This window comes from Coffea arabica, chromosome 6c (genome assembly GCF_036785885.1).
Source record: "Coffea arabica cultivar ET-39 chromosome 6c, Coffea Arabica ET-39 HiFi, whole genome shotgun sequence".
Taxonomy (NCBI): Eukaryota; Viridiplantae; Streptophyta; class Magnoliopsida; order Gentianales; family Rubiaceae; genus Coffea; species Coffea arabica.
This window is the reverse complement of record NC_092320.1, coordinates 53,282,098-53,304,686: the sequence shown is the minus strand read 5'-3', so window position 1 is coordinate 53,304,686 and position 22,589 is coordinate 53,282,098. Positions and strand designations below refer to the sequence as shown.

Below are 22,589 nucleotides of genomic sequence, written 5' to 3'. Positions count from 1 at the left end.
TGCTTAAAGAAATCAATCTTCTTTGTCTTCTCTTTGAGCTAGCAATCTAGATTTTGATCCTGTTTCTTTTACAAGTCATTCTAACCAAAATTGACAATAGATTCTTCACACGGTTTTACTAGCATAATTCTGTTTTATGGGAGGTCATAGGTGAGAGCTAAGTCTGTTTGACATTCTCCTCTCCTCACTTGACTACCTAGTGTCTAACCAACTACCTTTAGGATAGTTGGCCGTCAGGAAGAGTCTTAAAACTCTTCTTGGATGTAGGTCAAGGGATCGAATTACTTGACTTGCATTCATCTCTAAGATTTTCTAAAAATTTCACTAGTGGATATAAAGGCATTCGTTTGGTCCGATGGTAGTTCAGTCCTATTCGAGTTCTCCCTTTGGTCTATTTGGACTCACTCCCTCTCCCTTAGTATAAAGTAAAAATATGAGTAAAATAGAAAAGTTATCGTGTCGACAAAAAAAAAGACTACCTAGCATCTATCGAGGGCACGATAATTGGTACAACAGAGGTGTTTTCTGAATTTTTTTTTTTGTTACTTTTGCATTGGTCTAGCATTTGCTTGGTTTGTAGTCATGTACAAAGTCTGCTGTGTTCAGAAAACATACCATACGGGCTGTGCTGAGTTTCAAAGTCTAAAGGAACATTGGTCTTCCCTGATCCAGTTGCTATGAACATGATTTTTCGGTCAATTCAAATGGTAAATAGAAACTTGATTTGTTCCTTTTTGGTTTAACTACAAAAAAAGTCTACAAAAAGAACAAATTTTTTTTTTTTTGTTGGATTAATCTTTCCTACATTGTTAGTATATACACTGACAGGATTAGATGAATGTCACATCATCTAAATTTGAATTTAAACATCAAATTTTGTATATATGGCATGCATCGAGACCCGCTAATGTATACACTGTTAGTGTATAAAAGATTTACCTTTTTTTTTTTGTTACCTCACACTCCTTTCCATATTTTCCCCACGCTCTCAATACAAGAACGCATTAAAAGAACCTTTTCCACTTCTAATTGTCAAGTCCAAAATTCTATGAATTTGATAACGAAAGGAATTTTAAGAACTTTTCTTGACCACCAAACCAACCCCACTTTATTGGGCAGCACTGGAACAACTTGATTGTTTTTTTATCAGAGATGAATTATGAGCACTGGAACAACAATTTCCATTCAGCAATGAAGCCGGACTCTAGTTTTTGTTTGACTTTGACATTACAATGCTTGTCTAATCGGCCTGGCAGCTTCTTGACTCCCTATTGGTGTAAAATATAAAACTTGCAACCTTTGATACAACTTTCAAATAGAATTTGAGTACGTGAAATTGATTGAAAATTAAATTTTGGACCTTATGTTTTTACCGAAAATTTAATAATTAAACAAATATAATACGGGTATCCTAAAATGCATCTTGCACAACTTGGCCGATTTGTATAGTTTACCAAAATTCGAATTGTTCATTATATATAGAAAATGAGGGGCAAACAAGGTTTGTCTCTACTCTACATAATAAAATTTGAAAAAAAAATAACGGAAGGGAATTGTAATTTCAAAAATTTTCTGGCTTTTGATAATTTCGTTTGTAATTATTAACGCTAATTAACATTATTAACTCTTACCAATTCCTTACAAATAAATAGTCTAATTTAAGATGATAAATCATATTAATTTACAATTTGACCAATAAACTATACTTTTTTTTTCTGACGAAGTGGGTGTCCGGGTCAATCCTTACGGGACCCGACTAATCCCACTCCGATCCGGATGGAGAGGCCCCATCCCCCGAACGCGTTAATAGTGGGACTCGAACCCTGATTGCCAAAAAGGTCGTCATACCCTATAAAAGGAGAGCGGACTGCTCGATTTATCCCGTGGGGGCGACCAATAAACTATACAATTTAGCGAGAGAAAATGGAATTCCATACATTGGCGTTGAAGGGTTCTTTGACCGTATAAAGAATCAAACCAAAGGCCATCAAAAGTTAGGGCTCGTCACGGCTCAAGTCCAAGGTTGGCCCAGGGTATTTTAGGCATGAAATTCACTGACCCAAAATGATTAATCCAAGTTATTCTATAGCCATTCAACTCAAGATCTTAAACCCATTCCATTCCCTTCCACTTCGGATGCAGGATACTACAGGGCTAATTACCAACTTCATCTTTGAACATTTTTTACTAAAGCTGATTTAGTTCCTAGACTTAAGTTTTGGCCGATATGGTTCTTAAACAAAATTTTTGAGTCTAATTAACTCTCTTTACAGTGGCACCACCATTTAAAATCTACTAGACTGCTAATTTATCTGCAAAGTAGAGATATTTTGGGAACCTCATTTATGGGGCTCCGGCTATTATTAAACAAGTAAATCGAAAATAATGGGTATGCATGAATTGGATATATTTTAAATGCTGTTTTTGAAACTTTTGGAGTATTTTTAATAACTTTTAATTTAGGTTTTACCCTTTCCAACTTCAGCCCTCCCTACCAGCCTTTTCACCTTTCTTTGATATCTCCTCTCACCTTTCCAAATCCCACCACCGTGTTGCCCACCTCTCCAATCCAAACCCGCCACCATCCTGTCGCCCTTTCCCCTCCCCTCTTCTTTGCCTTCATCGGATTGATATCAAAGTTTCCAAATTACCTTTTCTTGGTTGATAAAGTAGGAGCATGGCCGATTTTAGGTGGTGGTACTATAGTAAAGGGATTTAATTGGACTCGAAAATTAAGTTTAAGGATCATATTTGCCAAACCTAAAGTTTAGAGACAACATTGGCATTAGAAAAATGTTTAAGGATGAAATTGGCTATTTTCCGTAAATCTTATAAAAGTTACCAAAGATTTTTGGTAATTGAGTAGACTGATATTCTATTTCTATAGAGAGATTATTTGCTTTGTTTTACTTGGGTAACTCAGAAGTAAGGTCCAATCTCTTTCACTTCCAAGATTGTTTTTCTGTTAAGGAAGTGATGGAGAGAAACAAGGCCACTTCTACATAAATTTATCAGCTTCCTTTTTTGTAACATTATTGTTTCTTACCTTCCAATATATGGCTAACATATAAATCTACACCAATGTAGGCAGATTAAAGTATACTACATGGTTTCTTCCGGCGCCTCAAACCTTGACCTATTAGTCATGAATCAAGAATTAGCAATCAACCGGTCCATGTTTCAATTTTTTGCATCAATTCTTAGCAAACAACCTTCTTGTTCTTCTTGTTGTTATTGTTACTGATTCCAGATTGTTTGCCGCCCAAAACTTCCCATCTTCTTTCGCTTTAATTTGCTATTAAATATCAATTATGGCCACAATGGTAGAGGCTGCTAGCATACCATTACTAGAAATTCATGGGATTGAAAATTTTCCAAGGAAGTTTCGGGTTGAATCAAAGAAGCTTAGGTGCATTGTTGGTCCTGCCATTTTCATTCTTCTTGCTTCCTACACTATGTTTGTCGTCACCCTAGCCTCTGCTGGCCACCTTGGAAACATTGAACTCGCTGCGATTTCTCTGGCAGGCAATGTCATTCTTGCCCTCGATTTTTGATTCATGGTAATGGTAAACTTGGCCTCTGAACCTCCCACCCACCCCCCCCCCCCCTCCCACCAAAACTTTTTTTCCCGGTTTAACGAAGCATAATGTGGAAAAAATGTTACTAATGGGATTTCACGTGGTTTCTATCAAATTTTGAACGTATATATACATATATTGTGGATATAATTTTGTCACAAATTTCAGAAAGTGTGTATAAAAATCTTACTATGAATTTTTGTTTAGTAGCATGAGTGTTGAATGCGATGGTTAATTTGGACCATTTGAGTGTAAACTGATTTACAATTCAAGTTTAGTAGTTAATATTCATCATTAAATCACCAATCTTTTTTAATATCGTCATCACTAATCGGTATTACAATTTTAACTTAAATATTATCATCTTGTTCTTTATAAGAATTTTTTTTTTTTGCTTTTTTGTCATTCTAAAAAATAATATGTTTGTTGCATCTCAGCAAATAGGATTTATACTTGTAAAAGGAGATTGGCTTATTTATTTTTAAACATAATTCCTTGACATAGTGCAACAATTTGAGATACATCCCTGCTTGTTTTATTAAGCTCTGAAGATAATAGATAAAAGAATGTAATTATTTAGACTAACAATTATGCACAATTTATACGCTCCTTTTTTTTTGGGTGGGGTGCTAAAGGAGCTACTTTAACTTCTTTATTAATTTGATATCATCCAATGCACATTATTTAACGTAACAAGCAATTTAACTTAACTATACACTGCTCATAACATAAACAATTTTCTCAGGACGAAAAGTTCATGATCTGTGAGTATGACTAACTTGAAATTTTTTTTCTAATATAAATAATTAGTCTCCATCCATAAGAAAAAAACACAATGTTCATGATCTGAGCTAAATTGTAGTTCTTTTACAATATTAAATAGTTAAGGGTTTAAGTTCCTGTCTAATGTTGTTTCTAACATGTTAATTAGTCCTTCTATCTACATATCACAAACATATAAAAATCGTCAACCATAATTAGTCCTTCTTTATTCGTTCGTTTTTTTAAAAAATTTTGTTTATTTATTCTACTTCTTCTGATGTATTTCCTGTTGGGAATGGCTAGTGCATTGAAACTCTATGCGGACAAGCGTTTGGGGCGAAAAACTATCTCATGTTAGGCATATATCTGCAGCGTTCTTGGGTAGTTCTTTTCTTGTGTTGTGTGGTTACATGATTGCCTTTGTATATCTTCACAACGCCGATTTTGAAGTTTTTGGGGCAGCCCCAAAATGTGGCTGAGCTCTCTGGGATTGTGTGTTTGTGTTTTATTCCGCTTCATTTCAGCTTCGCCTTTCAGTTTCCCCTCCAGAGGTTTCTGCAGAGCCAGCTGAAAAATAGTGTGATTGCCTGGGTGCAGTTTTTGGCTCTGATCCTGCATTTGCTGTTGAATTGGTTAGTGGTGATCAAGCTTCAGCTTGGATTGGCAGGAATAGCCCTTGCTTTGAGCTTTTCTTGGTGGATTAATGCAGTGTTTGGTTTGCTTGGTTATAGTATTTGTGGTGCGTGCCATCATATACATGGACAGGCTTCTCTTTTGAAGCATTTTCGGGTCTCTGGCAATTTCTTCAACTTTCTGTTTCTTGTGGTGTAATGATATGCTAAGACTCAAATCTTTTGATTTTGTTTTAGATTACTTTTATTGTCTGGCCAAAAGTTGTGGAAGGAATGTTAGAAAAAATTATTTTTATTTGGTATGATTTTGGGATTGTCACTTAGCAATATGCACATATTGATACTTTACTTACTATTGTTACTAGTGCTAAATACACACTAGATACGTGTGCAATAGAGAACTGCATAGTATTTATAGTGAATGCATTTTATATAAAATTTTTATTGCTAAAACAAACTTATGTTTTAACTTTGTTCTTGAAATAATTGTGATATTGGTCAATATAATGTTTAGGACTGGTTGCATTGAAAAGTATGCTTAAATAGTTAAAGCAAACAATGCATATGGATCTTTATTTGGGCAGTTAAAGCAAATATAATTTTTATAAAGATAAAAAAATGAAAGTTTATAAAGTTGAAACAAATGTTTACACCAAACTCTCTCCTCATTATCACTGCCTTGTATGAAATTTTCAGTTTCTTACTCCGCCACTAGTTGTAATTCTTATGATCCTCATTCTCATTTATCATTATTAAAGAAAAAAGGAATTTTGCAATTTTTTTTTTCCTTACTTCAATTCGATTGTTGAATGGAACAGCTTGGAGAATTAGTATTTCCAAATACTAATACTAATTACAGGACTTGTTGCCAACATAGAAGTTGCTTTTGATGCTTTATCTATATGGTAAGGAAATTCCGCTAAGCTCTCACAAAGCCATGTTTGCTAAATTCAATTCTTGTTGGCTGCATTTGCAACGAAACATGTTTATTGATACAAAATATGTTTAGGAACCATCATTTACATTGTTTTTAATCTCAATTTTCAGCATGAATATCAATGAGTGGGAGAGCATGATTCCAATTGGATTCTTCACAGGAACAGGGTACTCTTAATTGCCATTTTTTATTGGGATAATTTCAGAAACCTCCCTTGAGGTTTTTGACAATTTTACTCAGCTCCCCTTAGGTTTACATAATTACATTGATCTCCCTTGGTGCAACAAAATTACTAGAATGTCCTTCATTTAATTAGTTGATTCATAAAGAAAAATACCATACCACTACAATCAGCAAAACATTTCCAATTGTCGTATAATCTGTAGTAGCCTCCTTTCACTTCTCTTTCTAATTCCTTTCCTTCATCCCATATTATGTATCACTAGATTCATAACCACCACCTAAACCACCGTGCTCACCACCATTCTCTCTCATTTCCAATGTCTATTCCAAATTTTGTCATCTCTTTTCTTCTTATCTTATTACTTGATTCCTTTCTTTCTTCACATTCTATAGCAAATATTAGCAAATGCTGATTCAATAGAGAGCAAAGAACAAAAAAAAACAATTTCTTCATTATCAAATTAAATAAGGAGAGGATGGCAAATATAAAGAATAAATTTGAAACCAATAGCTGAAAGTAAGAGGGACCGGATGATTGGTATATTGTTGTGTCTATTTATTCAAAAAAATTTTATTAGATATCCATAAAAAATTTAATAGATATCCATAACTGAATTTATTTCCGAAAAAATGAAAAACAAAAATGAAAAATGCAACTTTCTATTTTTGATTTGCTACTATGAACAATGGTTTTTTTTTAATGGAGATAGGATTAGTCCTAATTGAGGTTTATGGAGTAATAATGGGTTATTCTTTGGGTCATGGTGACATTGCTCCTAGTATCCATGTAGGTGGTGATGGGCTAGATTAGCTATTGCTAGTAGGTTGAGAAAGTTGCAGGCAAGCTTTTAGGTTTTTTTAAGTGGGGTTATATTTGAGCTCATAGTTTTTAGTGACAGCCTATGGGTAGCAAAATGATTCTAAAGCTGCAAATATTGTTAAAATCACTTGAAATGGACACTGAGTTATAAATAATAGTTTGTTCAATTGGCTTGGTATGGTGGCATGTTTGTGGTGGTTTTAGAAAAAGAAAATGTATGTGATTAAACTAACTTTTTCTCTTTGTTGTTATGTCAATAAGGGTATATTAGGATTTTTGAAGAGAAATGTAGTATATTGGGTCTATATAGTTACCTAAACAGTAAAAGTAGGGGAGGTAAGTGTAATTTTAAAGCTTAAGGGGAGGTGACTGCAATTGTTATAAACCTCAGGAGAGGTTTGTGAAATTATCCCTTTTTTATTTTGTTTTTGTGATTTTTGATCCACCAAATAAAAGCTACAAATCAATAGAATAATTTTTTTTTCAATTTTGGTTTGCACAGAGTTAGAGTTGCAAATGATCTAGGAGCAGGCAATGGAAAAAAGCCAAGTTTGCTACTATAGTAGCAGTGACAGAATCAATAGCAGTTGGTCAATTTTTTTGGTTACTAATAAGATTATTCCACAATGAAATGGCATTAATATTCAGAACCGGCAATCCATTGCTGGAAGAAGTAAACAAGCTATCACTACTCCTGGCTTTCACAGTTCTCCTCAATAGTGTTCAACCAGTTCTTTCTGGTAAACTATATCATACTCATGGGGAAAAATGTCATCAGTTTCTTAATTTTAATCTGATCTTAATTTGTCAAAAATAAATAAAAATAAATTTCTTGTAACCATACAGGAGTTGCTGTTGGATCTGGATGGCAATCACACGTGGCATACATAAATTTGGGTTGCTATTATTTGGTTGGAGTACCACTTGGAGTATTGATGGGTTGGTTTTCAAGCAAGGAGTAATGGTAATTTTTCTTGGGCAATATTACAATTTTTCGCATTTGAATGATGAACAATGAGTGAAGAATATAGAAAAAAAAACTTTGCTACTTAAATGAACAGATTATCTTATTAAGTAAACCTTATATATGCTGATAGTATACACTCCCACCATTGGATCCATGATATATGTGCAAAAGTTAAATTTTATATTCAAATTTTGTATAGTTGTCATTTATATAATGTTGACAGTATATACACTGTCAGGGTACGAAATATTAAACCTATCTTATTTTATTGATACTTTTGTGTAGGGAATCTGGGTAGGAATCATTTTTGGTGGAACTGCAATTCAAACTGTAACATTGGCCATCATTACCATTAGATGCAACTGGGAAAAGGAGGTATGAATACTTTAATATTATTTAACAAATTCATCTCATAAATTTCCTACAAGAAGAAAATAATTTGATTGATCTTTTACCTAAGTACCTTTATTATTGAATTTTCACAGGCAATCAAGACAAGTCTGCATGTCCAGAAATGGGCAGATATGTGAGGACTTGCAAATTCCTTATATATTTCTTGAAAATTTCCTTTTATTTGAAAATTATTTGAAAAATATTATTCTATACCATCTTACTAATCAATCACCCTAGAAAAATGCCAATGATCATAGGAAATTAGGGTTTTCCTTTTCGATTTCAAATCGAAGTGAAATAGGGTTTTTCGTGTATCCGTAGTGTAATTATCTGGTACGGAGCGAGAATTAAATTTGGTGCTTAAGAGTGACTTTTAGGTGAGAAATAATATGTGATTAGAAGCAATGATATAAAGTTAGTGAATAGAAAGAAAAAAAACCCTAATACGTGTGAGTTAAGAAAATCAGCTCGAACCGACGGGTACCGTTTGTTACCAAGTGAGTACACCACTTGACCACCACTTTATTACCTTAATCTCCTTGTTTTAGTTGAGCTAATTAGCTCTTAATTAACCCTTAAGCCAGCCACCATTATTGACTAAGGAAAAGAGAGATATTGTTGATCTTGATCCCTATCTTTTGATGTTTACAAAACAAATGGATGTTACTAATGTCTCTTAAAAGATCTATTCAGTTATGAAGCAAATTAGTTCCAAAGATCAAGTACAATTGAAAGATGATAAAGTATGCTGAAGCTGTCGGACGCTCAAGAAGTCAGGATCGGACGTCCGATAATCATTGCACAACTTCGGACGCATGCTTCGGACGTCCGATAGGATCCTTCAAAGTCGACGAAACTATCGGACGCTGAATATGTCTCTACCGGACGTCCGATAGAAACAAGATAATTTCTCAAATCTTTTTGTTTGCTGTCGGACGCACAAAGAGCTTGCACCGGACGTCCGAAAGAATTGAAGAAAATCTCTGAAACTCACTGCCTGCTGTTGGACACATAAAACAGGGCTATTGGACGTCCGACACTACCAACGGCTAGTTGACTGTTCAGCTACTTTCTATCCGTTGGAAACATTAATGAGGCACTTTCTTGGTCCTATATAAATAGTGGTTGGTCAGACACTTCAAACAACTTTGGCACACTGAAGATACAAAAGATCTAGAGAGCTTTTAGTGAGAAAATACTCCAAAAAGAAGATTTGTAGTCTTACTGGTGTGAGGTTCTTTGTAAGCTTTTCATTTGTGAGTGAATCTTTAATGAATGTAACTCTGTGAGGGTTGTCCTGAGGGATAGTAAAACGTCCTGACTTGACCGAGTGGAGTTCGGGGTAAGGAGGAGGTGAACTTTCTTTTGTACACAAGAGTGATTGTAATTCATCAACTTGAACTAACTTGTTTCAATTAATCTACAAACTCAAGAGGAGTTAGGTAGTTAATTGGTTTGCAATCCTTTTCTTTTTATTTACTTACTATTACATTTGTGATCTTTTAATTGCTTATCGATTGGCTTTTCGATTGGTTGTTTTCGGGCCTTACAGATATTTTGGTGGACATATTTGCGATTAAGCCATGTGTCACAAATCCAACCAAGGTCTTGACCAAGACCTTTGACCAAGACATTTTCCTTCCTTTTTATCTTCTTCTTGGCTCCATTTTCTTTCATTTTTCTTGAGTTTGGCCGAAATTTTAGGGGAGGGAAAAAACAAGAGAGAAACCTTCAACTCCAACTTCAGCTTGTGCTTGAATCTTGAGTTCCAATCAAAGTTTGTACCAACTACTCCATAAAACTTGCTCACTAAGGAGATTTAAAGGCTTTGGTGGAGTGATTTTGGAGAGGAAAACTCTACGCTACCATCTTTATTGAGGTATTGGCTATCCCTTATCTTTGGTGCTTTTATTCTTGCTCAAGTTACTATACAACTCAAGTTTTGATTAAATTGGTAACTATACAAGTAGTTGTGATGATTTTGGGTGAATTAGTAAGGTAGGGTTTTGTGTTGTTCAGTCATGTTTCTTTTTGTGTGGATGGTATATAGTGTATACAAGCTTGTCTAGGAGGTTGAGGTGGTGAATCAAGCCAAAAATAAGAAGATTAGCATTGGAGTGCATGGATTTCTTAAAATTCCAGAAATGAAACTTATGACTGCTTGGTTCTGCCCGGTTCTGTTACCCATAGTTAGAGGTCGAATTGGCCTTAGCACAAAACATGAAAGTTGTAGATAATGATATTTTATAATAGCCTACAAAATTTCAGCTCAATCGGAGCAACGTAGCCTGTGAAAAGACTAAAATACCCTTGCTGCCCTGTTTCTATCCGAACATACTACTCAGCTTCTGTAATTGGTTGTTTTGACCAGGAATACTACTGATTTGGCTGTCAATGTCTTCTTAAGACTTATAGACTTGTATCTTATCTTTCAAATGGCTTTGGAATCACTTGAATTGGAGTTGTAGGTGTTGAGATATGACTGAATAAGTCAGGACTGCCGTAGTACACTTTGACCTGGAAAATCTGGAGTTGTTTTGGTATATTTGACCTAGTTAGGGTGAGAACTTGACTGAGTGGTCTTTATCAAAATTGTAACCCTCTGTCTTAGCTTCGAAACGGTATAAATTACATTCCAATCCGATAAGCGTAGCGTCGGATGTGTCCGTTACGGAAAACCCGTCAAATCTGTCTTTTGTTAAGTTTCATTTCCGCATTTGTTATTAGCTCGATTTCTATACTTGTATTGTTTTGAGCCTATGGAACGGCTATTGAAATGAATTTGTGTTGTGGGTAACCTTGGTTTGATTGAGAAAAAGAATGAAACCATAAATGGCTGGAAATAGGAAAATACAAAGGGCGTGTTGCCCAAATTTTCGCTCGAGGGCTAAGTATCTATTTGAACTTGTATATTTTTGTTTGGCAAATACTATAACCGTTTTTCATCTTAAAACATGATCTTTCTTAAATTAAAAACTCCAAATGTTTACTTACTCTTACCAAATAAAGAGGAATGGTTTAGAGTTTTTTTGGGTATTTTTATCTTCTCTCTTTTTCATGAAGTCTATAATATCTACTTGAATATGAAATGATTTTGAACCATATAAACGATTCCGAAAACAGTATTTCTTAGTCTATCTAGTTGGATTCTGACTTGTCTTTGGTTCAAGTGTTTACATTAGAAAATTTTATAATTCTTTTGAGTTTGGTTTTACATTTGGTCTACGAAACCCTAACTATTTTGTCTACGGGTCTAAATGTCCTCATTTCACTTTAAATACCTAATTATTTGTGCTAGATGAACTGAAATATTCTGTCTCGTTAACTTTAGGTTTTCTCGGTGACTAAGGATAATATCCGGAAGGATATTTTGCAAGTTGTTTTGCATACATAGGTGAGTGTTCCTTGTTTGCTATATTATTCTTGACTCCATGACTTGTGTTATTGTTTGATGATGTGTTTAGTACTTGCAATGATTTTCAAAATAAGTTTTCTAGGCGAGTGTGTACTTCATCGCACTCGACCTAAATACGTATGAACTTTTCAATGATTTAATGATTGAACGAATGATTAGTTGTGCATGAATGTAAGCCTTCTGGCTGAATTGAATCCTGCCCTTCGTTACCGATCGACTCGAGCCAGAAGCGGACTCGGTCGGGTGATATGGTGACGCTGGGTGTGAACGTTGGTATATTCAAGTATTACCTTGTAGGTTGGTGGAGCCTGGCCAAAGGCCAGGAAAGGGGTGAATGAAACGAAAGAACGAACGAGGGTTTTACTTACAAAAATGCAATCTTCAAAAGAATGAAGGAATAAGGGAAAATGTCAGGAGAACGAACGAACGAACGAATTTACGGCTCCCAGTGAGCCCGTATCCTTTTAATGAATGTGTTACTATCGCTTTCCGTTGTAAATGTTTCTTGAATTATTGATACTCCATGTTTCATGTATTGAAATGACTCTTTGATTATGTGTTCGGAACCTCACTGAGCTTTTAGTTCACCCCTTTAGTTTTGTTTTTCTTAACAGGGGATGGCGAGCAGGATGAGAGCATAGACTAGCCTAGTCTAGTTCTTTTGTTTTTTTTTGTTTTTTTTTAATGGTTCTCGCCCCAGTGCTTGGCACGGGCCGGACGTACGAAGGATTGAGAACCTTTGCATATTCGATGTACATACTCTCTTTTGGATTGGCAATATATATAAGTTCCGCTTTAAGTTTTGGATCGTTGTCCTATTTATTCTTGTGATTTTATTTCGATTTCATTTAAAAGAATTGTAGTGAACGACTGAGTCCCGGTGAGAGTTGGGCAGACGGCCCGCCGTACCCTTTGGTTCGCCTTAGGGGAAGGTGGGGCTGTCACAAGATATAAGTGCCAAAAGTTGATTTAACACCACAAAGAGTACCCAAAAATTAGATTCACTGGCTAAAGAACAGTAGTGAATTTGAAAGAAGCAAAAATGCAGCTCCACAAGGGATGCCAAGTGAGTAATTTTTGCTGTACCAATTTGAGAAGTGAAAGAAACCCTTTGAGTCATCTATAGAATTTTTTTTTCATTATTTTTGGTGAATCCACAGCAAAAATTTTGTTGGTGAAAAAAAAGAGTAACTTGACGAAACTAGAATGCAAAAACTTTTGCCATTATTTTTATCAGAAATCAAATGCATTACAAGTTCTTTTATATGGAATAGTTCAACCACAATTATACAGAGGTGTGAAAAAAATCTTCAACTAGTTGTGAGTATTTGTACTAGGGATAATTTTAGTAATTTCCCCTAAAATTTTTGGCAGTATCACTTAACCACCTTGAAGTTTTAAAAAATCACTTGCATCCCATATTTTTAAATTTTTGTAACATTTTCAACTCAATTCAAAACATGGGACTAAAATACTCAATTTAATAAAGAGAAGATAAATTCTTTCCGACATTGCACTTTTGTTGCCCTTTTATTTTACAAAATTGAAAGCATATTATTCGAAAGTAAACAAAAACAGAAAACATGAGCATGATGATGTAAGTTTGAAGTGAAAAAAAAATAGCAACTGCAATCATAAACAAGATGCTTTTTTCAAGTACAAACACAAATAATAAAAGTCCACTCAAGATGTTTTCAAATTACATAAGATTTTTTTTCTTTAGGGATTTTCTTTCTTTTTTGGTAAATCCATTGGAAAAATTTTGTTGGTTTAAAAAAAAGTAGTAGATTGATGAAACTAAGAATACAAAAGATTACACAAAGGCATGAAGAAATCCTAAAGTAGCTGTGCATATTTGTAGTTTAGTAGCTGTGCGTATTTATAGTTTTGTACTAGTTATAATTTCAGAAACTTCTCCTGAACAATATCATTTAATCCTTCTAAAGTTTAAAAAAATCACTCGTGTCCCTTATTTTTAAAGTTTTGTAACATTTTCGACCCAATTCAAAATATATGATTAAAATTATCATTTTAGGAAAGAGAAGATAAGTTCTTTCCAACATTGACCTTTTGTTACCTTACTATTTTGAAAAATTATAAACATATTAATCAAAAGTTGAAAGCAAAAACGAAAAGACATGAAGATGTAAGTCTAAAGGGAAAAAATCTAGCAGTTGCAATTATAAATAACACGCTTTTTTAAAGTGCAAACACAAATAATAAATGTTTGTGTAAGATGTTTTCAAATTACAAAAGAATTATTTTTTCTTTAAGAATTGTCTATTTGATGCTTTAAAGTTACATAATAGGGAATAGATGCAATGTTTTTCTATTTTTCCTTTTTCGCTATAAGGATGAAGCATGTTGCCAGAAAAAAAAATTAGGGAGATGAATGCCAGAAGTTCACTCATGTCCTCGTGCCCTTCAACTCAGGTCATGTCAATCAACACACACTTGCTGCAGCCAGAACTTCGTCATAGTATACTAGATGCAAAATGAAAAGAAGCACATAAAATTTGACAAATAATCTATTGCTAGACGTGGATAACAATTCTATCCAAATGCCACAAGAATCAATATCATTGAGAAAAGTGTCCAAGATTCTTTAACACCTGTAAAAGATATATATGTAGACAATGAAATTTTAATTAATTTTAAAAATTACCATTGGTCTATAAATCATTTTTATAGTTTATTTTTTTCAATTGAATATTGCCACATATCATGCACACTTGAAAGCTTGGCTATCAACAACTAATTATGTCTCTAAGCATGTCAAGTTGAGATGTTCCGACTAATTAAAGTTGTTGAGATGTGTCTACCAATCAAATCATACCATGTCACACGTATCAATGACTTGGTAAAATTATAAATAAATATCTGAATAATTGTTTCTTTATTAAAGAGATAGCATTTAGAGTTATTTAATTCATGTATATGTCTTGTATACTGCAATTGTTCATCCAATTAAATCGTACCACGTCATATGTCTTTACAAGTTTGGTCAATTAAGGAAATATTTATTAATATTATTATTTTTATTAATAAATATAAAATAAAGAAATAATATTTAAAGTGGTACAGTCTTGATATGACTGCATATTTTGCAAGACAAGTAAAATGGCATACATGTTTTTAGATTCTACCCTATTCTATAGCTATAAATAGGGTATCTCTCCATCAAAATTCACACATGACATGTCTCATACTCTCATATCTTCTTGATGCTCTAAGGCTGGCAAGGCTCTGCATTTTCAAGTTTTTCAAATCTTCCTCATATCAAGACTTGAATTTTCAAGTGTTGAAGTTCATCATAATTTTCAAATCTTCTATATCAAGATTTGAAAGAATCAACGATCGATATAAGAGCAAGAAGGAATTGACGATCGATCCAAGAACAAGTTGCGAAAAACCTTAGATTAACGTTTAGCAAGAAGAATCGAAGGAAACTTTCTACAAATTATAGAAAATCTTGGAGATTGTAATTCATAAATTTTCTTAAAATCCATATAATTCATATTTGTCATATATTTTTCTTGTCTTGTAATTTTCTTGTAGACTTGAATTTTATTGCGTACAAATTTCTGGCACCCTCGATAGAACCATCTCTGCCTTCCATCTCCTTTCTTTGTATATCCAACCGCTTATATCAATCGATGGCTCTGAAGAACAACAAATTCATGACTACTCGTTCTAAGACTGTTGTTACCAAATCCGCTAATGAGGCTGCATATGATGTTTCAAATATTCATGTTGTCAGACTTGTGACAATAAGCATGACAAGAGTTTCCACCCAAAATAGTATGGAAGTTCTATCTGTATCAACTCCTGTCTTTGGTTCAACATCACCAAATGATCTTTTTTCCCACACTAGGGTCTATGGATGTTCTTTTGTTTCAATGGAGAAGACCTTTGCCATGTTTGAATTTGGATCTGGATCCAAACTTTCTAAGCATGAAGAATTCTAATCCTGCCATAATTGACTCCTACCTCTAACTATAGCACCGGCAACCGAAGTCGACCCAAGACAACCTCTTTGATAATTTAGAGGCTCAAGAGGCACCAACATCACCTGAAATTGCCCACCCCAACCATCAAATAGGAGATTGGGCCCATTCTCAAAGACCTGGCGAATGATGGCCTACCCCACCCAATGACTCCTAGGTAGGGATCAAGAACGAGGAAAGAGAGTGAACCTTTAGGAGTTCCGACTTTTGAGTTAGGAGCAAGTAGCTAAGAGTTCTAAGTCGATCAAAGCACCACCCTGTCAAGGCAGAAGTTGCAGGTTTGAGCCCCAGAGGGACCTGAATTCCTATCGGTATCATAGAATTACTAGGTACCATGAGGCAAACCCAGCCTAGAAAGGACATCAGCAGCGAATTGATCCAGAATATGAGCATTAGAAAAAAGATTTGTATCCGAAGGCTTTTGTTTATGCGCCTGAAATGGCTCTAGATTTCACAGGTCTTTGCAGCCTGACATATTTTTCAATCCATGGCAACCTCCTACCGTAGGAAGGGAGTGATGGCTCCATGCGAAGGGACCAGGCCGACAGGTCGGGCATACGAGGACTATCGGAACGGGTGTATTACTAGATGAAATTGCTCAATCAAAACTCCTTGAAAATTCTGCAACATCTTCTACTTTTTCCATAATGCCTACAATGATGACAAACACTGCAAGTTTAGAAGAGTAAATCATGAACACGTCCAAGATGATTGAAATGATGATGAAGCACATCAAAGACCAAGATGCGCTTATCACTCGACCTCTCAACCAAAAAGATTGTGCTCCTAAAAGAAGTCACATGAATTCCAAGAAAGAACAAGAATATGAGACTTCCTCATCCAAAGGCAAAGATAAAATAAAGGAAGTATACATCACTGCTAGAGGAACAATTCCAATAGAACAACTAAAGAAGTTTGCTGAGGATGTGATCAAAGTCAAAAAAGAGAGTGGCTCCAGGGCAAGTTCCCCTTATTCCAAACCTTATGCTACAAGGATTGACAACCTTGTGATCCTTACTGGATATCAGCAGCCTAAATTTCAACAATTTTATGGGAAAAGCAATCCAAAACAACATGTAGTCCATTTCATCGAAACTTGCAACAATGTTGGAACATATGGGGACCTCTTAATCAAATAATTTGTCCGATCATTAAAAGGCAGTGCATTTGATTGGTATACTGACCTTGAACTTGAATCCATTAATAGTTGGGAGTAATTTGAGCAAGAGTTTCTCAATCGCTTCTATAGCACTTGGAGAATTGTTAGCATATTGGAGTTAACTAATACCCCCGCCAATGAAAGAATGAACCTGTTGTCAACTATATCGATAGGTGGAAAAGTTTGATTCTCAAATGTAAAGGCAGACTTTTTGAAACTTCTACAATAGAAATGTGCATCTGAGGAAAGTATTGGAGTTTAAACTACATTTTACAAGGCATTCTCCAAGTATTTTTAAAGAGTTAGCTATTCGAACTCATGATATGGAATTGAGTATCGCAGCTAATGCAACTGATGATCCTTCTATTTAAGTTCCCCATTTTCAACCATCTCGACAAACCAACTAGAAGCAAGAGAATAAGAAAGGAGGTAAGTCGCATCTGAAACTTAATACTAAGGAGTCTATGGCAATGAATTCGACACCTATGAAGATTGTTACAAAGGTGGAAAAACTAGATTTCTTCCAAAATAGATTAACAAAAAAGTCCACTCTAAAAGAAATACAAGAGAAAAAATACCCTTTCCTTGACTCTGATTTACAAGAAATATTTGATGATCTCTACTATGTAAAACTCATTGAACTTCCTGAGATGAAATGCCCTGAGGAATTTGGCTGAGTCAACATCCAAATTATTGGTATTATCATCGTTTGGTTGGTTATCCTCTTACAAAATATTTTATTTTTATAGACAAAATCATGAATTTAACCCATCAAGGTAAAATTCTTCTTGAAAAAGACGAGGTGTCTGCAAATTGAAGCACAATAATGCTTGGTTCTTTGTACTATCCAGTAGGAGTTCCTCCTAGTCAATTTTTATCAAGCAATATTTCATTTGCGACGGAAGGGATTGAAAAATCAATAAACCAAAATGATAATAAAAGATGGACCCTCGTTATTCGAAAAAAGAATCGTAAGTTGAAGGTGAAGAAAAGCACCTCTCCAGCAAAATTCAAAATTATGAAAAGACAAACTATGATGAAGAAATCGAAAAAGGCTATTAAAGTGCCAAGTCTTTTAAGAGATCTACCGCTCCAAAAAGTCTATCAACTCATGCCATTAAGACAATTCATACGTAAGGGATATTTAAGTGATGATAATGACTATGCATCTTGTAACGTTACCAAATTTGAAAATCTTTAAGTGGCACAAATGAATGTTGAACTAGAAGAAAAACTCAAAATCATTGTTGAATGCGCAATAACTATCATCTTCGATAATAATGATCTTCTGCTTGGTTCCAAATCCCATAATCGTCCTTTATTTGTTAGTGGATATGTTTGAGAACAAAAAATAAATATAATACTTATCGATAGTGGACCTGCTGTCAACATCATGCCTTTACGTGCCATGAGAGAATTTGAGATTTCAAATGATAAGGTCTCTCAATGTCACCTCATGATTCAAGGGTTTAATTAAGGAAGTAAAGGGCAATAGGTCTCATAAGACTTGAATTGGTTATTAGTGAGATATCTTTAAGTGCACTTTTTCATATTATTGACTTCAAAACTTTTTACAACATGCTTTTGGGGAGACCGTGAATTCACAAGAATAAAATTGTACCATCTACTCTACATTAATGTTTAAAATGTTCTCGTGATAGCATCATCAAGAAAGTTGTTACAAATAATAAGCTCTTTACTGAAGTCGAGGCACATTTTACTAATGCTAAATTTTATCTTCAACGTGAGGCAAGAATGAAAGAATTAGTGAAAGACGAAATTCAAAAATCCAAAACACCTATTTTGCATTATATTCCAAAATAAAAAAGAAAGGAAGATCAATCTCTTTTTGTGTGTTGTGACACATTTAAAGGATTAAATGTTTCACTTACCAAAATTGAGGCAATCAAAAATGAAAAAATTGTCCTTGAGGGATTCATTCGTCCAAAGGAGGAGCGTGCAGTAGAACATAATTCATTACCAACCTATAAAACTCGTGATACCAACCTATAATTCATTACCTTAACAATCTATATAAACTCATGGATGGCTCCTGAAGAAGAAAAAAAGTATGTTGATTTTCTATGTGAATTTAAGCATATCTTTGCTCGAAATTACTCAGAGATGCCTGATTTGGATCCAAGAATTGTCATGAAGTACCCAATGTGGATTTCAAATATCATTCATGTGAGGAAAAAAATGGATAAATTTGAGTATGTGTAGATTTTCGTGATCTAAATGAAAATTGTTCAAAAGATGAATTTTTGCTCCCTATTACTGAATTGATGGTAGATGTTATAACTAGACATGAAGCGTTGTCTTTTCTAAATGGATATTCTAATTATAATCAAATACGCATGACGTCAAAAGATGAAGAGCTTACAGTTTTCACACTCCTAAAAGAATCTATTGCTATAAAATGATGTCATTTGATTTAAAGAATGTTTGAACAACATGCCAAAGAACAATGCAAAGAATCTTCGATGACATGCTACATCGTAAAGTGGAATATTATGTTGATGATCTTGCAATGAAGTCCAAGAAATGAAAAGACCGTATCCAAGACCTTCGAAGAGTTTTTCAACGCTTTGGAAAATATTAACTAAAAATGAACCCTTTGAAATGTGCTTCTGGAGTTGTTTCTAGTAAATTTTTCGATTTTATTATCCATCAACGTGGGATCAAGGTTGATCAATCCCAAATTGATGCCATTATGAAGATGCCTAAACCACGTAATATCCATGAGTTGAATAGTCTTCAAGAAAAATTGGCTTATATTCAAAAATTTATTTCTAATTTGGCTGAACGATGTCAATCATTCAACCACTTAATGAAGAAAAGGGTATCCTTTGAATGAGATAAGGCATATACAAATACTTTCGTAAGTATTAAAACCTATCTCATGGGTCTTCCTATATTAGTAGCGTCAGTGGAGGCATTGCTCGCTCAAAAAAATTATGAGGCAAAGAAAACGTCTTTTACTACTTGAATCAAATGATGACATCAAATAAATTGAATTATTTTTCCATAGAGAAATTGTGTCTGACACTCATATTATTATTCAAAAGTTAAAATATTATTTTCAAGTATACACTATTCGACTCATATCCAAAACTAATTTAATCAAGTACGTCATGACATGACCTATATTGTCTGATCATTTAGCAAGGTGATATCTTCAACTTCAATAGTTTGAAATCGTCTATTACTTGCAAAAGTCATCAATGGTCAAATATTGGCTAATTTTTTGGCTAATCATCCTATGCCCTCCATCTAGGATTTGACCGATGAATTTTCTAATGAAAACATGTTAATGGTTGAATCTTTATGGCCAATGTATTTTAATGGGACAGCCTATCGTGATGAGGTCAGGATTGGAATAGTTTTTTATACTTCTCAAGTAGAGGTCTTATCATACTCTTTCACATTGACATGTCGATACTCAAATAATATGGTTAAATATTAAGTATTGATTCTTGATTTTCAGATGGTAGTAGATATGAAGCAATTGCATCTTAAGGTTTGTAGCGACTCTAAACTAGTAGTGAATCAATTTCTTGAAATATATGAAATCAAAACACCTGAGTTGATTCCATATCATAACTATGCGAGACAACTCATAGGCTATTTAAGTGATGTAACCATAAAACATGTCCCAAGGAGGTTCAATCAACAAATTGATTCATTGGCAAAATTAGTTTCTATGTTCACACTGCCTCCTCATCGAAATCAAATTTCAATATGTCAAAGTTGAGTTATACCTCCAATATTTGATAAAGAGAATAATGACGAGAAGGAGAATATTTACCATGTTTCTATCCTTGAAATTGAGAAGCAGGATTGGAGTTAATCAATCATTGATTATCTTAATTCTAAAAAATTACCAAAAAAACCAAAAGAATGGTAGATATACGTCGTCGAGCATCTTGTTTCATCTATTACAAGGAGGTTCTTTATCAAAAATCATTTAATGTAATATTTTTACGATGTCTAAGAGAATATGAAGCCATGCAAGTAATGGAAGAAATTCACTCTGAAATATGTAGTGCTCACCAATTTGGCCCTAAACTACATTTTTGGATCAAGAGAATGAGATACTATTAGCCAATAATGGTAAATGATTGTATTGATTTTGTGACAAAATATCAAACCTGTCGATTTCATAGACCATTATACCCAACTATTGCTTCCTAATTATTTGATGTTTGTGAATTGAACATAGTTGGGCCACTCCTAAAATCTTTTGGTGGACACATCTTCATCTTGATTGCAACAGATTACTTTTCAAAATTGGCTGAAACAGTTCCTTTGAGAGAGGTGAAGAAAGAAAATGTGGTAGATTTCATTTATTTTAATATAATTTATCGATATGGAGTTCTGCATTATATTATCCCCGATAATGGCAAGTTTTTTAACAATGTTGCAATGAATAAATTTTATAAAAAATTTAACTATAAGCAATATAATGCTTCCATGTACTATAGTGCTACAAATGGATTTGCTGAAACATTTAACAAGATCATATGCAATTTATTAAAAATGATTGTGGATAAATCGAAAAAAAACTGGTATCAATAAATTTGAGAGATTCTTTGGATATACAGAACTACTTTTCGAACTCCAACACAAGCTACTTCATATGCATTGGTCTATGGTATTGAAGCTATTTTTTCACTTGAACCACAAATGCCTTCATTAAGGATTGCAATTCAAGGAAGATTGAAAAAGGAAGATAATGTTTGCATTCATCTTGAGACGTTAGAAGAACTGATGAAAAGAGATTGGAAACTCAATAACGAATTGAATGCTATCAATCTTGTCTTTCAAAAGCATTCAACAAGCGTGTCTGACCTTGTTTTTTTTCGATCCGGTGAATTAGTAATTGTTGTTCAAAAATCGATCATTCTCACTCATTGTGGACAAAAAAATTCATCCCCAAATTGGATGGCCCATGTGTTTTTCAGAAAATATATTCGAATGGCTCATATAAATTAGTTACTGAAGATAGACTAAGGGTTGGCTCCACCAATGACAAATATTTAAAAAAATATTATACTTAATATGAAGGCTTCATAATGCATGAGTAAAAACTGCATGCTGTTCTTGGTTTGCATGAACTAAAACTGTGAATAATAACTACCAATAGTGTAATACGTAGTTAAACTATTAAAACACTCTACCAAATCTAAAGTGGTAAACAAATGATACTCCTGACCTGCATGAGGTTAAATTGTGAACGGTAGGAATTACGTGTTACTTGATTCCTTTTTAAGATACGTAGGTAGTTCTAAATTCAGTTACACCTCCTAAACAAAATCCTTTTTTCTTGTAAAAGTCTTTTTTCTTTCTTTAAAAATAAAATGTTAAATTTAAGTTTTTTAATTTTAAAAACTGACAAGAACATAAAAAAAATTTCATTGCATGTCAAAAAAATGAAAAGAAAACTTATAAGGAAAAAAAGAGGAACATGAAGGGAAATCTAAATATCAAACATGTAATTTACTACAGCTATTTTGCATGCTTCAAGTACGGACTTCATATCTTCAAATTCCTTCGTTGCATTATCAATTGAAACACTAGCATTTTCAAGAGAAGAGAACTTATCATGCATTTGGGATACTTCACTCTGGATTTTTTTTGAAATTTTCATACTTTTGGTGATAGTTAAGCTGATTTTCACACCTTACTTCTCTAAATCAATAAGATTCTTTTGAAGAATTTTCTTTCTATCTTCAA

The 22,589-nt window shown here is 33.9% G+C and overlaps 1 pseudogene; it reads left to right on the top strand.

Moving 5' to 3' along the window:
- The first annotated feature begins 3,320 nt into the window (after positions 1–3,320).
- Positions 3,321–8,409, top strand: LOC113693280 (protein DETOXIFICATION 27-like; annotated as a pseudogene).
- The last annotated feature ends 14,180 nt before the right edge of the window (positions 8,410–22,589 follow it).